Below are 15,102 nucleotides of genomic sequence, written 5' to 3'. Positions count from 1 at the left end.
GAGGCCCATGTACCGCAAAAAAAAAAAAAAAAAAAAAAAAAAAAAAAAAAGTTACTTATATCTTTAGTAATCATTCTCCTAACTGAATTCCTTTAAGTTTATGTGGAAGACCATTTGTCTCTGTTCCTGTAGATACTCTAATTTTGGCCAATCCATTTAAACTGGATTCTTTAAATAAAGAACATAAAGTATATAACACTTTCTTTTGGGAATCTAACTTTATGAGTAACAGGTCAACATATTGAGTATAGAGTGCTTGCAGGGCGTAGGCACTGTGGATGCATGTATCAAGTCTTTGCTCAGTAACCTGCCCACAGATACCCACTCAGGACAGATCTTCAACTTGTCCCATGGGAAATGCCTGGGGATTTTTAGCTTCTTAGATGCCTACAAAGATTTGGGAGCATTTCTCTAAATAGGAGTGAAGATAGAGAACTCACAAGTGTATCATAAATTTCCCTTATTTGCTGCCATGAAATTATTTTTGAAAGAATTCCTCTCTAGAGGTAACCCCCAAGGGCCAATGACTAACTTCAGGGTAACAGAATGTGTGAATTGTTTACTACAATAGTCCCCATAAGGAAAACTATAGCCTCCTTAGAGAGACCTAAGTTCCTAATTCCTTCTGATTGGAAGATAATTTAAATGACAATACTGTTCACCTCAAAAGAACTAAGACCAGAACATTCCCCAGTATTTGAAATATACTTTGTCTAGTTTAACGATGCAAAACCAGAGGAACAAAGGGGATATTTTGGGAGAAGGAAGAATTTGCTTGCCACACTATTCATCAACCCCACTAAGGCTGAAATATATCTTCCCTAGGGAAAGGGGATATTTGGTCCCAGGATGTATGTTATTAGTTATCTATTGCCACATAACAATGTACTCCAAAATTTAGTGTCTTAAAATTAAAGCATGCTTATTATTTCACAACTTCTGGAAGTCAGGTGTGGCTTAGCTGGAATTACAAGGCTGCAATCAAAGTGTTGGCCAAGGCTGTGGTCTCATCTGAAGGCTTGACTATGGAAGGATCTACTTTCAATGTTGTGTTTGCTGGCAGAACTAAGTTCCTTGCAGCTGTTGGATAGAGGGCTTTAGTCCCTTGCTGGCATTAACCAGAAGCTACGTTCATTCAGTTCCTTGGGCCTCTCCTACATGGCAGCTTGCTTCATCAAAATGTGCAAGCTGAGAAGGCAAAAGAGAGTCCAGCTGGATGAGTCAGTCTTTTGTAACCTAATCATGAAAGTGACATCCCATCACTTTTGCCATAATCTTTTTTTTTTGCCATAATCTCTTTGTTATCAACAAGTGACTAGGTCAGGACCACACTCAAAGGGAGGAGATTACAGAAGGGTAATCAATGGGGGCCATTTTTGAAAGCTGGCTACCAGACAACACTAGTATAAATCTAGATACAGATGCTGTTCCTATAAACATATTAGATTCCAAGAACCTGCTTCTTCAGCCCATTTGTCTTGAAGATGAAAGGAGTAAAAGAGATGTAAGCTTTCAGTCCTGACTTGTACTTACACCAATGAGAGCAGGTTATTCCCACATGAAGTCTTTTTTTTTTTTTTTGCGGTACGCGGGCCTCTCACTGTTGCGGCCTCTCCCGTTGCGGAGCACAGGCTCAGCGGCCGCGCAGGCCCAGCGGCCATGGCTCACGGGCCCAGCCACAGCCACTCCGCGGCACGTGGGATCTTCCCGGACCGGGGCATGAACCCGTGTCCCCTGCAACGGCAGGCGAACTCTCAACCACTGCACCACCAGGGAAGCCCTCACATGAAGTCTTTGCTGAAATAAATTCTATCAGGCATCCTTCACCAAAATAGGCTGGTTTCAACTATAGTGAAGATCTGTCAAGGCAAGAAACCTTTTCTGTTTGGTAAATGCTGAAGAGAATTTTTTAAGCAGCTGGAGCAACCTCACTTGACCCATTGTCATTCATTTTGATGCCATGATGATTCCATAAGGGCTTGAATCCCTGGGACCATTAGTGGCTCATGACCGAAATTTTATCAGGAACACTTTCCACCATGCTTAGCCTCTAAGCTTTCAAATTGCCAGCCTTCTGTGTGAGTCTCAAAGTAGAAGGTATCTTGCAATGCTGCTCATTTCCTGGCCATACAGTCAGAAGTTTGTCCATGTCAACTTCATCATTAGCCTTTTCTGTTCAGTTCTCTTCACTTAGGCACAGTTTTCCTTGTTTATATGATTCATTCTTTTTTATCCCTAAAAAAATTAAAATATAATACAAATATGCATAAAACATATAGTAGAGTGAATGCACAGTCAAGAAGCAGAATACTTTCCAGTCATGTAAGATGAAAAAGACCAGCTGTACAACACTGTGCTTATAGTTAATAGTACTGTACACTTAACAGTTTAAGAGGGTAGATCTCACATTGTGTTTTTTACCACACACACACACACACACACACACACACACACACACACACACACATGAATCAGCAGGGCCATGCCAGGTCTTCAATTTGGAAAATAAATTTTAAAAAGAAATAGAATACCCCTATACCTCTGAAACTGGCCATCCACACCATTCTCCTCATCCCTTCCTGATCACTCTCTCAAGTAACCAGTGGTAATTACCTGCTTGTCTTTCTTTATAGTCCCCACACGTCCACTGGCTCTTGCCCAGAACACAACCAAATAAAAGAAACAAGCAGAAGCAGCGGTCCTCCTAACTCCACAGAGGACTTCATGATGATGGATCCTTGGCTCAGACCTCCTCAGGCAACAGGAAACTGTAGTTTTATTTCCCTAAAAATCTCAGTCTATTTTTATGTTTTAGAAATCAACATAGAAATGGAATCATCATGTATGCCTTGCTTCTTTGGTTTTCCCATTATGTATGTAAGTTTCATCTGTGTTGTTGTGTGTGGCTGTGATTTGTTCATTTTCATTATACTACAATCTATTCATTCTACCAGGTAGGTGGACATTTGGGTTGTTTTCAGTGTGGGCTGTTAGGAAGAGCGCTATGCTGAACTTTCTTAAGTGTGTCACTGAGAGTTTCCATGGAATGGAACTAGTGGGCCGTAGAGTGTGCAGAGCTTCAACTTCACCAGACAAGGCCAACCTGTATTCTAAAATGATTGAACCAACCGAGCAGTATATAAGAGCTCCTACTATCATTCCTTCTTTGACTTCCTGACTCCTTCCTCTTGAGTACTTTTATCCCATGTGCAACATTTGCATTTTCTTTCCACTTTGAAACTTTTTTAAAAAAACCATTGCCTTTTTAAAATTGCAATTGTATGGCTCTTCACACTAGGTCTTCCAGCACTCTCATTATTTTAAGTGTGGTAGTGAATGATATTTGTAAAACACTTTGAAACTAAGCAAAAACACAGCAAAATAAATGTTAATGAAGTAGTGGAAACCAAAATGACCCTTACAGCCATCTTGTACCTATTTGTGACTGACAGAATTGTAGTGCTTTATTCTGAAGCTTATTTTTGTTCTTAGCTAGCTTATGAGTTAAATATTGGCAAACATAATGGTCAATATGTGTCATACATTTGTCAAAACCCATAGGATGTACAACACGAAAAGTGAACCCTAATGCAAACTATGGACTTTAGTTAATAATAACGTATCACTATTGGCCCATCATTTCTAACCAATGTACCACACTCTGCAAGATGGGGGAAGTGAGGGGGTGTAAGGGAACTGTACTTTCTACTCAATGTTAAGGTAAATCTAAAACTGCTCCCCCAAAACTATTAATTTAAAAAAGTTGTAAGCAGAATAACTTCTGCATAATGGTAAAGAAATTTCCATTTCTCTACACTTGAGGTTCTAGAGCAGGGATCAGCAAACTACTGCCTATGGGACAAATCTGGCCTGCTGTCTGTTTTTGCACAGCCTTCCAGATAAGAATGGATTTTATAGTTTTCAAAGGTTGAAAAAAAAACCCAAAAGAACAATATTTTGTGAATTCTGAAATTTACATGAAATTCTAATTTTAGTATCCATAAAGTTTCATTGGAACACAGCCACACCCATTCATTTACACATTAATTATGGCTGCTTTTGTACTACAATGACAGAGTGACAAAGATTGGCAATGTTATAGAGACTGTATGGCCCACAAAACCTAAATATTGACTACCTGGCTCTTTACAGACAAAATTTGTTGGGAGTTCCCTGGTGGTCCAGTTGTTGGGACTCTGCCTTTCCATGGCGGGGGGCGCGGGTTCTATCCCTGGTTGGGGAACTAGGATCCCTTAAGCTGAGTGGCAAGGCCAAAAAAACAAACAAACAAAAAATGTCGATTTCTGGGTTAGAGAAGGCAGTCTTCATGGAGTCAGGAGATATGAGTTCTAAACTGTGTAAATGTGTGATCTTGGGTTACTCATCGTCTCTAGAACCTAACTATAAATTCCAGAATTTATAGTAACTTCATGGGCAAGTTCTCACTGGAAAGTGCGCATGGATTCAGGCCATAGCAAATCAAACACCTCCAGCTTTTCCAAAACTGATCACGCTATATAAATTTACCCTTGCTTTCAAGAAAACACTATATAATTTTTTTAACCTGTAAAAATACTGGCAAGTATGAAAAGAAAACGAGAAATGCAGAAGAATCTCACTGTAATACTGGTTATTATGATGGAAAAACTGGAAATGAATTAAATGTACATAATAGGAGAGTAGTAAAATAAATTATGATATATCCATACCAGATAACAATACTGTATATTCTCTCCAAGTTATCTCCCAATTAGGCAGATCTCCAAGTAGTCATGTGGAGTGACTTCCAAGATGTAGTAAATGAAAAAGGCATATTACAAATTAACAAGTACAGAATGATGTCTTTTGTTTTATAACACAACTATTTCTATATGTAGATATACTGCTGCATAGACTAAAAAGTCTAGACCAGTGCTGTCCAACAGAAATACATTGTAAGCCATATCTGTGATTTCATATTTTCTAGTAGCCATGTTAAAAATGTAAAAAGAAACAGGTAAAATTAAATTTAATAATATATTTTATTTAACTCAATGTATAAAAAATTATTTCAACATGTAATCAATATAAAAAGTTAATAGCGAGATAGTTTACATGTTTTTCATACTATATCTTTGAAGTACAATGTGTATTTCACACACTTAAAGCACATCTCAACTTGGGCCAGCTACATTTCAAGCATTCAATAGCCACATGTGGCTATCATATCAGACAGCACAGGTCTAAACACATCAAAGTGATAACAGTGATTACTCTGGTGGGGGAGGGGAAGAATGAAGGGGGACACTTTTTCTGCTATATTCTTTTGTATTGTTCAATTTAAATTATTTCATGTAGTACTTCATTAAAAATAATAATATATATTTAAAACAAGTCAGAAATATGTACTTCATGTTTTATTCTTTGTTTTTTTTTTTTTTTTGGCCGTGCCACGTGGCATGTGGGATCGTAGTTCCTTCATCAGGGATTGAACCCATGCCTTCGGCAGTGAAAGCTTGGAGTCCTAACCATTGGACTGACAGGGAATTCCCTGGATAAACATTTTCTGAGTTTGAGCTGTCTGTGAGGAGTTAGGCTATGCATTATGGAAGATAAAAAGAATGAGACATTGTTGTCCTACAAGATTTTTGGAGAAAACTTTTGGAACTGCCTTTACAGCTTGCAAATTCTCTTCAGGTTGGATCTGACTTCTAGCCATAGCCAAAAGCCCTTTAGTTGGGTCCAGTAAATCAACTAGGTATTATGGCATTGTCTAAAATGAAGTGTGACAAAAGATTTTATTATGTGACTTGCAAACTGGCAGCTCCAAATGCTTCCCAAAACATTTATGTTCAGCAACAACAATAAATTAAGTAGATAATGCAACAAAACGACTATGGGTAAGCTCAGCTTTATATGATACCTTCTTGGGACTTCCCTGGTGGTGCAGCGGTTAAGAATCCGCCTGCCAATTCAGGGGACACGGGTTCAATCCCTGGTCCGGGAAGATCCCACATGCCGAGAAGCAACTAAGCCCGTGCAGCACAACTACTGAGCCTGCGCTCTAGAGCCCAGGAGCCACAACCACTGAGCCCGCGTGCCACGACTACTTAAGTCCACGTGCCTAGAGCCCGTGCTCTGCAACGAGAAGCCACCGCAGTGAGAAGCCCGTGCACCACAATGAAGAGCAGCCCCCGCTCGCAGCAACTAGAGAAAGCCCGCGCGCAGCAACGAAGACCCAACGCAGCCATAAATAAATAAATTAAATAAAGAGTAAAAGTAAGTCTTTAGTTTGCCCAGGACCTATCAATAGTTTATGATTGCCCTTAGTGAAGAGCAAGCAAACCATGATAGAGACAAAACTATTTGACTGCTATCCTAGTGTATCAATATGTTCTGAAAGAAGGGACCATCAGGAATTTTTTTAATTACCTGGACTTTTTAGAATAACTGAGCTTGCTATTTTTAAAAGATGGGACTTAAAATGCTAAAAGAGTGACGATAAGGGCAAAAGGGGAAAGGAGGTTATGGTTTCCCATTTGAAAAATTTAACAGGATTATCATTTTAAACTGTAAGCAACCTAAGCCTAATCTCTTCGTTTTATGGAGCTGGCTTGTGGTTTGAATCTTAAGGATGAGAAGGAGGTCAGCTGGGGGACAACTGGAGGGAGAGTGCCCTAGGCACGAAGTCCAGCACCTTCCAGTCTTTAGATCCCAGTGGCTGGCCAGCCAACCAAGAAAGATACCTCCCCAGCCTTGCTAACAGCCTCCTCTCACCTCCTTTCCCTCACACCAGCGCCCCCATCGCAGCTCTCTCCCTTAATGTTCCAGCACCGCCCCACTCCAGCCTCCTTCAACACCCTTCAGCCTCCTCTCAGCACGGTCTCCCTCAGACAGTGTCTCTTCTCCGCCTCTGCCATCAGTCTTTGGAGTCTCTCCTCACTGTCCCCCTTCTCTTTGAGGGTCTATCATCAGTCCCTTCCTAAATTTGTGGACGTCTCCCTCTGCCTTCAGATCTTTTCCCTCAGGCCCAATTTTCAGTCTCCCTCGGTCCCGTCCCTCAGTCTGTAGGTCGACCCCCTCACTCAGTCTGAGGTGTCTCCTCTCTTGGTCTGCGGGGTCCCCTCTCTCGGTTTGAGTGCCTCCCCACTCGGTCTGCGCGGTCCCCACCCTCGTTCTGCGGGGTCCCTTCCCTCGGTCTGGGGGGACCCCTCTCGGTCTGAGCGTCTCCCCTCTCGGTCTGCGGGGTCCCCTCCCTCTGAGGTGTCTCCTTCCTCGGTCTGCAGTGTCCCTTCTGTCCAACGACGTGGTCCCCTCCCTCGGGTCTGCAAGATCTCTCCTCAGTCCCCACCCTTGGTCTGAGGCGGGGGGTTCTCATCTTCCCGCTGGCCTTGAGCACCGGCTTTCTCCACTCACCTCCCGGCCGCCAGCTCTCTTGAGCTCGCTCTCGCCGGGCACGGTCTCGGGCGCGCACGCCGGGCGGCGACAGCGGGTGACCGCGCGCGCAGCGTGCGCGGTGACGTCAGTGCGCTGGCGGCGGCGGCGGCGGCGGCGGCGGCGGCGGTAGGGCTGTTTGTTCTGCTCTCCCGCAACCGAAGAGCCGAAGCGGTGGCTGCGGCAGCGGCGGCTGCCGGCAGTGCCCGCGGGCAAGCGGGGCCTGTGAGCGCGGCGGAACGGCGGGCGGGCCCCGGCGCCGCGCAGGCAGCCCGAAGAGGAGGGGGCGGCGGCGGCTGGCGGCCGGCGGCCGGCGGGGGCGGCGTGCGGCCTAGCGTCTCAGGTGAGGACTGGTGCCCTTCGGGGCGGCGGACGGCGCGGGGCAGCCGGCGGAGCTCCGCGGCGCGGCCCGCGTAACCTGCATTGCGTAATGGGGCCGGTGCGCCAGCACCTACGCCATCGGCGCGGCGCGGGGGCGGGGAGGCCGGGGCGACGCGGGCTCGGGCCTGCGGGCCTCCCGCGTCCCCGCGCCGTTCGCGCCGGGCCAGGGCCGCCTGCGCCGTTGGCGGCAGGGCGGTTCGCGGGCTCCCCGCCGTTGGCGCCGCCGCCCCCCGGCTCCGGCAGGGCTGCAGGGCAGGGGCGCGGGCGGGGGGCGCGGGCGCAGCGGCGGGGCGGGTGGCCGGGGGCGGGCGGGGGGCGGGCCGAGGCGCCCGGCACTTCCTGTCGCCGCCATTTTGTCAAGTGAGGAGGAGGAGGAGGAGGAAGCGGCCGCCGCGGACTCCGCGGCGCGCCTGGCCCCGGTAAGTCCGGGCCCGGCGTAGTGGTCACAGGCGCCACTGTCCCCGGCCGCAGTCCCCGGGGCGGTTTGGCCCCGGCCCGGACGCTCACGTGGGGCGGGCCCAATGCGCTCCCTGGTGCTTTGGTCCTCTTGTCCAGGCTGGGGCAGCGCGCCCCCGCCCTCATTTCCTCATCTTCCGGGCTGTCCCCGGAGCTCTGCAGAGAACGGGGCTGGTCCCCCGGTGGAGGGAGAAGGCTGCCGCTGCACACCTGCCCGGAGACAGGCTCTTGGGGGCGGGAGCGGTGCACTGAGGGGCGAGCTTGGCCCCCTTTACCCACCCACTCCCGGCTTGGCAGCCCCTCACTGGGCGCTTTGTTTTGCTCGGTCGGTGCTTGCTGGCGTCCTTGCCAGGGTCTCGTCTATTTGCAGTCTTGTGCGTGGTGGTGGTATGGGGTGGGGATGTGGGGGAGTTGTGATTCAGCGAAATAAAATGACCCCCCTCCCTCCAAAACGGAAATAACACAACTTCACCCGACTGAGATACTCCTAAGGCCCAGCCTTGGATGAAGATGGGAAATCCCACTTCGGTGTAGTGGGCAGTATAAATACTTCTGGTCAGGCCCGTGGATGAGTCATGTTCTTTTGCGGAGTGACTGACCTCTCTTTTAGTCAAGATCACGCATTGTTTTCTGAAGTGTTGTTTTTGTTTGTTTACTCAGTGTTTTGTGCAGCCTCGTGCGGTGTATGGTCTTGGCCCTTGGGTTACTTTCTGTGTGTGTGCTGGATGCAAGAAGTGACCTCTTGGAGAAGTGAATGAGAATTGAAGTGTCTTTGCTTACCTTCGAGAGGGCTCTACCTGTTCGTGTTTACAGAAACCGTCTCAGTGTACCTCTAAGCCAGTGGCTCTTTGGTGCTGTAATAATGTTTGGGAGATTTTTATGAATGGGGCTGTCAGTTTCCTTAAGTTGTTAGTTCTTGGAATTTAGTCCTTGGAGGTTGTAAAGAAAGCGATACCCAGTAGGATTTATGAATATGTTACCAGTTTCGAGAAGTTTTTGGATGGCACAGTCTATTTTATGACTTAGCCAGTAATATGATAAAACATTATTTTCGGTTTAATTTGGATAGGATTTATCTTTCCCCCAAGGCATTGTAGATAACTAACCCCTAATCCCCCAAATTTTCAGCCTGGGGAAAATAAACCTCTCCGATGATTTCCCTCGACCAAATCGAGAAAAGCCTGATCTAAAACAGTGCATTGCTCCCCTGTTACCTGCCCTACCCCATAACCTTAGTAGGAAACAAAGTATCTAAGGGCTCAAGCTGTGGAGTGAGTTAGTCTCTTAAGATGGTTTTAGTTGGTCTTAACCTGAGGAGATGAGCCCACATGTGTGAATCTTGCTAGAATTCAGCCCCAGCCAATTGCTGAAGATAAGGAATTTTGCCTACACGTGAAAGTTAGAACATGAAAGTGGCTGCGTTTTAAGGATGGGTTGGCTGTTCTCAGGTGTCTATATGGTTACCTTCCCTTCCTGGGATAGAGATGAGAAAAAAAATTACCTAAGAATTGCAAGAGAATCATTGGCCACTTTGTAAAATTTCCACTAAATTATTGAATTGTTTAGAGGAATTTAGACTTTGTTTCCAAAAGTTACCTTTTTGAGCCAGTTGTTGTGATCTTTGTACTAAGTTGCACTTTTTCTTTTGGAGGTGGAGGGGATGCAGTATTTTCATGTTACACAATTCAGGTTATTGAATGACTTGAGATTTATGAATTCTGGAAGGAGATTGAGGGATATATTTTTTTTAACTTATAGTAAAAACCATTTCGTATCAATGATTTGAAGAGCCTGGGCTGTTAAATCTGCTCTGACAACCCGCTGTCGTCATCTGTAACGATTGTGTGGATGTGAAATGTTTCAAATTCTGATTTTGAATAAAATCGTAAAGTTGACACGTTTGTCTTTATGTTCCTGGCAGATCTATAAAAAGGAGAGAAAAGCTTGTTATTGAGAACAGTTTCAGTGTTTCTATTAATGTTTAATAAATCTTTGTGATTTTTAGTGTTTTGAAAAGAACATTTGCAAGGTGAGAATTGTGGGGATTCTTTGCTGGTGCTGGCATTTTATTTAATTCATAAGACATGAGTTTGTAAAAAATAAGATTTCCTTAAATTATTATTTTTATTTTTACTAGACTGTAAGTTCTGTGAGGGCAGGGTTTTGTTTGCTTGGCTTTGTCTATTTTATTCTCTAGTGTATCCTCAGCACCTTAGAAGAGCAGCTAAAATATTCCTTGAGTGAATAAACTGGAGAGATAATTTAGGAAGAATTTGACATGCCCATAATACCAAGAGCAAGTAATTCCTTTTAAATCAGTAAAATATTAACAGTGGGCATAATTGGTCAGTAGTGACTTACAAGAGACGTGAATTTTTGTTTTTGTTTTATTTATTTATTTATTTATTTTTGGCTGCACTGGTTGCTGTGCGTGGGTATTCTCTAGTTGCGGTGAGCGGGGGCTACTCTTCATTGTGGTGCGCGGGCTTCTCATTGCGGTGGCTTCTCTTGCGGAGCACGGAGCACGGGCTCTAGGCATGCATGCTCAGTAGTTGTGGCTCGTGGGCTCTAGAGCACAGGCTCAGTAGTTGTGGTGCACGGGCTTAGTTGCTCCGTGGCATGTGGGATCTTCCCGGACCAGGGCTCGAACCCTTGTCGCCTGCATTGGCAGGCGGATTCTTAACCACTGTGCCACCAAGGAAGCCCGGGAGACGTGAATTTTAACTAAGGTAACGTTAAGGTCCCTAATTGCAGTAAACTTACTAATAGTCCAAGCAGCGTGGCATGCAGTTGCTTCTGTGCACTGTCTACTGTGCGTCTCCCACTTAGCAGTTTGAAATGTGGTGAGTGGGTTTGGGCTGTGGGTCAGTCCTGACCTGGGAAAAGTATTTTAAGAGGAAGTTGAAGTGGGTGATAAACAAGTATGCGTAGCATTTCTTAATGTGGATCTCATTTTGTCAGTAAAAAGGTTTTGTTTTTTTGTTTAAAAACATTGAGCCCTTTCTGATATTCTGATTTCATGTGATTGGCCAATCCATTGTAACAATTAGTTCCTGAGCTTCTACTATGTATAAGAGAAGACAAAAAGATATTTGCACAGTGATTTTCTGTGGTACATATATTCTTACTTAACGTATTCATTCTCTCCAAATATTTATTGAATATAAATTATAGAGTATTATACTAACATTGTAAAATCTTATCTTTTTGTTTTTAGTGTTTTTATAACAGGCTTATTGAGATATAATTCACAAATGATAGTTCACCAATTTAAAGCGTACAAATCAGTGGTTTTTAGTATGTTCAGAGTGGTGCAGCCACCACCACAACCAGTTTTAGAACATTTTCATCCCTCCAAAAAGAAATCCCTATTCATTAGCAGTCACGTTCCATCCCCCCAATCCCTGGCAACCACTGATTTACACTCTGTCTCTATAAATTTGCCTATTCTGGATATTTCAGGGATCATATGATACATAACCTTTTGTGGCTGGCTCCTTTTACTTGGTATAATGTTTTTAAGGTTTGTGCTGTAGCATGAATCAGTACTTCATTTCTCTTATAACTAAGTACTGTTCCATTGTGTGGATGGATATGTCACATTTTATTTATTCAGTTGATGGATATTTGCATTTCCACTTTTTTGGGTATTGTGAATGGTGCTGCTACGAACATTCATGTACACATTTTTGTGTGGACATTTGTATTAATTTCTCTTGGATATCTAGGAGTGGAATTGCTAGGTCATGGTACTTAACTTTTTGAGAATGCACAATGACTTTTTAACTGCAGTGATTTTTCTAGTACTTTGATGGAGGGGTTAAAAAAAAAGCTTAATGGAATGTGGTGTAGCCATTTAAAAGAATGAGGAAATGGAAGTGCAAGGATGTCAGCATGTTGACATGTAGTACAGTCTGCACGGTTTGATCCCCATTTGGTTTTTTAAATTGTACATTGTTAGAGAACAGTTTGAAATGCTGGTGAGGCACAGAAAACAGTCTGGAAGATGCAACCCAAACTCATACCATTGTTATAAAAGTTAATTTTAAAAACACTTAGGTTTTTTTTTTCCAGTCCAAGCAGGCTACAACTGATTAAACTTGATTAAACTGCATCCACATGTCCCAGCATAAATCATGGGATGTATTCCATTCTAAAGAAATAGATGGAGAGTGAGTCCAGTGTCAAAGATAGGGCAGAGCAGCCATCTGTCCTGTTCTTGACCAAATCCTGAGGGGGAATAGCACTGGTTGATCCACATCATTTGCAAAAGAGGTTTTATGGGATTTTCTTTTTAAACAAAAGTAGTGCACGGTCATTTTTTAAAATTTGGAAAATACAGTGTTAAGGTGATGTTAAGTGTTAAAAATTGTTACCTAACCCCATTTTTGTGCCAGTTTTTTTCTACATGAGTAACAAAATTGGATTGTGCTGTTAATTTTTCAAAAAATACTACACTGTGAACATTTCCAAAATACTCTATTTTAAATGGTTGCCTAAAATTCTATTACGTGAATGTACCATAATTTAATTCTGCTATTTTTGGACATGATTTTCAAGTTTTCTCTTTTTTTCATATCTAGAAATGGAATCACCAGACCAAAGGGTGTGCGTTTTTGGAAAGTTGATACAAATTAGTTTTCTAGAAAAGTTCCATGAATTTCCCTTTCTCCAATCTAAGCTTGACAGTGTCTTGTTTATAAGGGTGAGGTTTTTAACAGTTCCCCCCCCACACAAATAGTAACTGTTTAAAAACAAAATGTGGTTTTGAGTGTGTTCTGAAGCCTTCTGAGAAGCAGAAGTGTCTCTGAGATCTTGCTCTTTGACCTTTCTACTCTCCTGCCCAGAGTTGGACTTTGTTTCCTGAAATCAAGTCGCAGAATTCCTGACTCTGTGATAGAAGTCCAGTGTTATTTGAATGCTCTGGGGAGGGCTTGAACAGCCTCTTGGCAGTCCAGTCCTGTCTCATTTTTGCTGCCCTGCTCCAAAGACTGATACAACCAGTGTGGCACAGTTAGACCCCAGTTTGAATCCTGGCCCTCCTGCCTGCTGTGTGACCTTCGCCTGTCACTCAGCCTTCCCCAGACTTCATTTCTCCATCTTTAAGTTGAGGATAAAATGAGGCAGTGCTCTCTCAAGGTTAGCTACTTATTTGCTGTCATTATCCAGGGTGGAGAATAGAAGTGGGAAGAGGTAGCCAGGTATTACAAAGTAGAGCAGCTGAGGGTAGGAAGGTGGACCAGCTGACATGCCTGGAAACCATGTCACCGGGTGATATCAAGATCAGCCAGGTGCCTTTCAGATCCCCCTGTGTGTTGGTCTTCCTTCAAGTGAGCTGTGAGTAGAGATCAATGGGGGAGGTGATATAAAGTAGGGGCTGGTTTTTCTAGGTGAGGATTTGTTTATCTGATAATGAGATTAAAAGTGGTGGTGGGCTTCCCTGGTGGCGCAGTGGTTGAGAGTCCGCCTGCCGATGCAGGGGACGCAGGTTCGTGACCCGGTCCGGGAAGGTCCCGCATGCCGCGGAGCGGCTGGGCCCGTGAGCCATGGCCGCTGAGCCTGCGCATCTGGAGCCTGTGCTCTGCGGTGTGAGAGGCCACAACGGTGAGAGGCCCGCGTACCGCAAAAAAAAAAAAAAAAGTGGTGGTAATGGGATTAATGGAAATTCAGCAAGCTTTGGGGGTGCCCACCCTGGGATGTTGTTGGCTGCAGAGTTTGGAGAAATGATCCATCAGGGGAAGGTGGTCCAGTATATCCTCAGGCCTAAGATGTAACTTAACTATTTTATTAAAACCTGGTTGTCTGAACAAAGGCAGCAGTCATTGGGAGTTGCTGATGGAGGAAGTTTTTGCGGAGCACAAGCGTAGCATCTCTCCATACCTTCCCTGCCTCTTTTGGCCCTAAATTAAATTGTGTTGACATCTGGATTTGTTGAAAGGATTCTGGTCTGCAGGAAGGTTTGTATCACAAGTCAGGGACTCCCTGGAAGGGAGGCAGGCAGTTGGATGATGGGCCAGGAAAGTGGAGTGTCTGGCTGGGAGGCTGAGTTCTTGCTGGTGGACTTTGGGCCTGTTGACCAGAAGAACCAGTCGATGCCAGTCACCATTACTAGGGGCCATCAGTATCCAGGTCCGTGTGGAATGCCTTTAGTTTGTGTTAAACTGTTAAATCTGAGCATTTAACTGCAAATGAAGAGTACCTAAATGAATATGCCATTTCTTCTTTTTGATCTGTGACATACTTACAAATAAAGGCTTTTTTAAGCTCACCCTAGGTGTAGGGTATTCTGTGATCTTTTCCTTGACAAGTGTTGGCCTGTTCTGCTCAATGTAGGAAGTTCCAGGATTCTGGGCTGTGGCTAGCAGAGTTGGTTGGGCTTGGGTGGAGCTGTGTACTGAGAACTGTGGAGTCCATGTCAGGGATCAGTCCAGGCCCACTCCCTTCTGGCCTTGACCTCGACCTCAGGCAAGTTACATAATCTCCCTAAACCTCAGTTTCCTCCTGTGTAAAATGGGATTTGTATGAATAAGCATTGACTGAGTAGACAGCAGGTGGGGGTGTCTGGCCTCTGTGTTGTATTCAGATTGGGGGAAGGTAGGGGAGTATCTGACCTGTATTATATTCGATTGGTGAGAGGGTGCTTCTTTTGCTCTGCATAAAGGGTTTCTAGAATAGCCGTCCAGGCCTCACTTTGCCTGTGGTCACTTCTCTTGTCTTGGTGTCCCCTTAAGGCTGAAACTGCTTATTTGTTCCTAGTTGCTGTTATGCCAAGAGACACTGGTACACTGTGGAAGCAGTGCCAGGGAAAGGTGTTGGGCTTGGTATTATGTAATTTCTAGAAGCAGGAATTAG

The sequence above is a fragment of the Stenella coeruleoalba genome (assembly GCF_951394435.1).
Source record: "Stenella coeruleoalba genome assembly, chromosome: 3".
Taxonomy (NCBI): domain Eukaryota; kingdom Metazoa; phylum Chordata; class Mammalia; order Artiodactyla; family Delphinidae; genus Stenella; species Stenella coeruleoalba.
The sequence above is the reverse complement of the archived record's forward strand: the minus strand, read 5'-3'. Positions refer to the sequence as shown.